A 5,363-nucleotide genomic window follows, 5' to 3' on the forward strand; every position below is an offset into this window, starting at 1 on the left:
AACGCTCACTGTTCATCCAATCGATCAGCTTCAGTTAGCAGCAGTAGCGAAGGAATCGCTCGATCGGGTTCAGTTAACAGCCATCGATCGATCGCTCGGGTTCAGTAATGCGTAGCCTGTAGTGCAATCGCTCGGGTTCAGTTAGAGCCCAACGCCTCGCTCGGGTTCAGTTAGAGCCAACGCCTCGCACACACGCGCGTACGTGTACGAGAGAAACGCGCATCGCTCGGCCCCCGACCTCCCACCATAACCGGGAACTCCCCGAAATTTTCCTCCCCCTCGCTTCTACCACGGTTTTTTCCGTCATGGACGGCCCAAAGAATGTCATGCAGCTGTGTCTTCGGCCCGCCCAGGACGAAAAGCCCATTTTCTGTCATGATTTTTTTGTCATAGAAGTAGGAGCCCACCACATCTATGATGATACCGGGTTTTGTCACAATTATTGTCATAGAAGTGTCATATGTATGACATAAAAAATTTCGTTCGGCCCAAAATGTCACGGATGTGTCTTTTTTTGTAGTGGTATCTCTGGGCCCACTCGGTAATGCATCATCATAATGAGCTCAATGTGACTAAGGAGTTAGCCACGGGATCATGCGTTACGGAACGAGTAAAGAGACCTGCCGGTAACGAGATTGAACGAGGTATGGGGATACCGACGATCGAATCTCGGGCAAGTAACATACCGATGGACAAAGGGAATTGTATACGGGATTGATTGAATCCCCGACATCGTAGTTCATCCGATGAGATCATCGTGGAACATGTGGGAGCCAATATGGGTATCCAGATCCCGCTATTGGTTATTGACCAGAGAGGTGTCTCGGTCATGTCTGCATGGTTCCCGAACCCGTAGGGTCTACACACTTAAGGTTCGGTGACGCTAGAGTTGTAATGGGAATAGTATGTGGTTACCAAAGGTTGTTCGGAGTCCCGGATGAGATCCCGAAGGTGACGAGGAACTCCGGAATGGTCCAGAGGTGATGATCGATATATTGGATGAAGGGTATTGGAGTCCGGAATTGTTCTGGGAGTACCGGGTGACGACTAGCGTGGCCGAAAGGAGTTTCGGAGGCCCCGGCAAGCGTTGGGGGGCATTATGGGCAAAGGAGAGGGGGCACACCAGCCTACTAAGGGGCTGTGCGCCCCTCCCACCCCATCTCATGTAACCTGGAGAGGTGGGGGCGCCTCCCCTAGGGCTGCCACCCGTCCCGGCATGGGGGGCAAGTTTCCTAGGGGTGGGGGCGCCCAAACCCATCTAGGGTTTCCCCTGTGGCCGCCGCCGCTCCCCTAGGGAAACCCTAGGGTGCCTCCTCCTCCCCCTTCCCCCTATATATAGTGAGGGAGAGAGAGGGCAGCGGCAACCCCTTCCCTGGGCGCAGCCCCTCGGTCCTCCAACACCTCCTCCTCCTCCGTAGTGCTCGGCGAAGCCCTGCAAGAGAACCGCAAGCACCACCACCATGCCGTCATGCTGCTGGAGCTTTATCTGAACTTCTCCTCTCCCCTTGCTGGATCAAGAAGGAGGAGACATCCCCGGGCTGTACGTGTGTTGAACGCAGAGGTGTCATCCGTTCAGCGCTTGGATCGGATCTTCCGCGATTTAAATCGCCGCGAGTACAACTCCATCAACCGCGTTCTTGTAATGCTTCCGCTTAGCGATCTTCAAGGGTATGAAGATGCACTCCTTCTCTCCCGTTGCTAGCATCTCCTAGATTGATCTTGGTGATAGGTAGGAAAATTTTGAATTATTACTACATTCCCCAACAGTCTTCGGTCTTGCATAGGCCGAAGAGTGGTAGAATTGGGCTGAAGAGCTCTTCGGTTTTTGCCAGGCCAATGTTGCATGGCCGTCGGCCTAAACCAGGCTGAAGAGCACTATTTGGCTTTTCCATGACCGAAGAGTCTTTTTTTTGTTTCTCCGTCCACCCGGTTGTCTTCCCGGCCTTAACCAATTTGACATTCTCGTTGTTGTTTATAAATAATCATATTTTTATACATTTAGTTTGCTATCTTTTTCGTATTTTTTACATACTGAGTTTCCTATTTTTTAAACTAAACATGTAAATATTTGCATCTTTCAAAACAAATATTCATGTAAGAAAAACCGGATTGAAAATCTGAACAAGTTGACCCTGTTTATGAGGAAAACGGGGTCAAAAACCATATAAGTAGCAAGGATAAAAGAAGAAGAGAAAATAAATATGAATGATCATCTTATATTTGATAATTAATCTAGTAACCTGAAAATGTTAATCGTGTTAAGAAAATGTCCAACCTGTATTCAGAAAACATGATCCTGTATTAAAAATATATTCATCTTGTATTCCAGAAATGTTTAATCATGTAAACCAAATATGCTCATCTTGTACTAAAAGACATTCATAGTTTATGAAGAAAATGTTCAATCTGTATTAAAAAATGTCATTGTACATTAAAATAATATTATTCAAATGGAGAGAGAAGAAACAACGCGGTGTGATGCGAGAATAATATTACTACGAACAAGCAACCTAAATATTTAAAAATAAGAAAAGTATTATAAAAAAGAGCGGGAATGCTAAATTGGTTAAGGGTGGAAACACAACCGGGTGGACAAATAAAAGAAAAGAAAAAGGACTCTTCGGTCACGGGAAAGCGGAGAGTGCTCCTCTTCGGCGCCCTCTGCACCGCGCTCGAAGGAGTGCGGTAGTGGGTCGGCCCAGCATCGATCGCGCCAGATGCTCAAAAGAGAAACTGCCAGAAAAATATGTAGCACGAGGGATTCAAACCAACATGCCATCGTTGATAGACTTGGCACTTCAACCACTAAACCAAGATAACATTATTGTGGTTATTTACGAAAACAGTTCTATTTGACCCTTGTTTGTACCCTAGTACAAATTATTTGGAAAAAGGGAACGAAAATTTGAACAAGAATTCATGATTTTTAAAACAGTTCATCTATTGTTACAAAAGGTCACGGATTCAAAGAAATGTTCACAAAAACAAAGTTCATCAATTCTTTGAAAAAAGTTCACGGATTTGAAAAAAGTTCACCCGATTATGAAAAAAGTTCATTCATTTTGATTAAAAAAAGTTCACAGATTTGAAGAAAGTTAATCGATTTTGATAAAAAAAGTTCACAAATTTGAAAAAGGTTCACGGTTTGAAATAAGTTAATCACTTTTTATAAAACAGTTCATCGAATCTGAGAAAAAAGTGCACCGAGTTTCAAAAAAGTTCATCAAATTTTAGAAAAGGTTCACCAAATCTGAAATATAAAGTTCATCGAATTTGAGAAAAAATTCATTGATTTTGCATCAAACCAGGAAGAAAAGAACAAAGAAAAAGGGAAAATGGAAAAAGGGAAAATGAAAAAAGAAAATTACAAGGAAGAAAAGAACTAGAAAGATGCATGTAATCACATTAGGCTTGGTGGCGATGTTAAGCAAGTATTTGAAAAAATGTTGAATAACTATTAAAATGTTGAACAACTATTTGAAAAATGTTGAAAAAGCGTTCACACAATGAACGTGTATACAAAAAATGTTGATCACTTCTTACAAAAAAATGTTTTTGACATGTCGAAAATGTAGAGTGAAAACAAAAACAAACATAATAAAGCACAAAAGAAAAAGAAAAAGTGGAGATGAAAAAAGAAAACCAAACAAAAAATGGAGAAGAAAAAATGAAAAAGAAAAACAGAAAAGATACCCGTGAAAACAATGGGAAACCGGCTTTATTCACATCAATTAGAAAACTTTTCTCTTTGTTATCAAGTACGAGACTTCAACGTAGTGGATAGCAGCGCCAGCTCTTTACGAGTGGTCCTGGGATGGAAAAAGTCCTGGCCATCTCCGGCCTGGCCCTGTCGGCCCACCCAGGCCCGGCCCTAAAATCCAGGGCCTAGGCCCGATGGGCTTGCCCGTGGGCCGGGCTTGGGCCTGAGTTTTGAGCCCACCAACAGGGCCTGGAAGGGCTTGGTCTTGGCATATTGGCATTTTAAGGAAGAGGCCCCGCCCACGGCCCTAAGCCCTAATGGCTTTTCAGGGCTTTTTACCAGGTGGGTCGGGCTTGGGCTTGAAAAGTAGGCCCGATGGTAGGGGCTGGGAGGGCCTGGGCCTTAGTTTTCTGTCGTGGTCTATTTTAGGCCTGGCCCAAGCCCGGCCCGCCCATGGCTAGGTATAGATGGAACCCCGCTTCTCCCCATTTTCCTTTTTCATTTAAATGCGCAAACTTGGGCCGGCCCTATTACCTAACGCCCTTCAGCGAGCATCGGCGCACGGCTTGCGTAATGTGAGAAATAGCATTCACGGGGGTGGGGGGTGCGCCCGCTACAAATTGGCCTATATTCAGCGCCTGGCGAAAATCGAAGAGTGCACTTCGGCCTAGTTTCGGCCATGCAGCTTCGGCCCAGCGAAAACTGAGGAGGTCTTCGGCCCACTTCTGCCACTGTTCGGCCTTAGAGAGCCCAAAGAGTACCTTTTCGGCGTAAGCGAGACCAAAGACTACTCTTTGGCCTAAGCGACACCGAAGAGTGCCTTTTTGGCTTTAGGGAGGCCGACGACGTCATACTTTTAAATTATTCGAAATAGGGCACACATTTTCCGAATTTGTAAAATAATAATAATATTTAAAAAAAATCATTTCACTCTACACTGGCTTGTTTCACACAAAAAATATCTATTTCAATTCCAATTTTTTCAAAATAACAAATTTCACTCATTTGAAAATAATTGTTTTACATTTTCAAATAATCATTTCATATATATAATTTAACTCTGTGTGGTTACTATTTCACAATTTAAAATCTACATTTCACATTCCGCTAGTTTTTTCACAAAACCACATCTGCCTCAATTGAACATTTTAAAAATATATTTTCACTCTTTTAAAATAAATTATTACACATTTAAAAATAATCAGTTTCACAATGATACATTACAATTTCACTTGTTGTAGTTACAATTTCACAACTCAAATTCTACATTTTCACTTGCTGTTTTCACAAAAGATTTTCATAATAAACATATAACATATTTAACTCACTTCAAATAAACTTTTACACACTTTCAAATAATCATTTTTAAAAGTTGATATTTCATTTTCATATTTGGGTTAAAAAGGTTTCTAGGAAAATACATGGGTTTCACATCTTTCTAGTGAAAAAGGTTTGTTTCGCATATGGAATGTGATGTTGAAATTTAAATGTGTTATAAATGTATCCAAGTTTGATCATGTTCTAAAGGGCTCGGTGCCGGGAGTTCAATTTTTTTTCAAAAACGAAATAATAATTTAAAAGATATGCATGATATAGTTTTGCCATAGTAGAATAAAACCGTGGATTTATTATGTGGGGAGGAGAGAGAGTGAATCTGAGGGGA

Source organism: Triticum aestivum, chromosome 3D (genome assembly GCF_018294505.1).
Source record: "Triticum aestivum cultivar Chinese Spring chromosome 3D, IWGSC CS RefSeq v2.1, whole genome shotgun sequence".
NCBI classification, from domain to species: Eukaryota; Viridiplantae; Streptophyta; class Magnoliopsida; order Poales; family Poaceae; genus Triticum; species Triticum aestivum.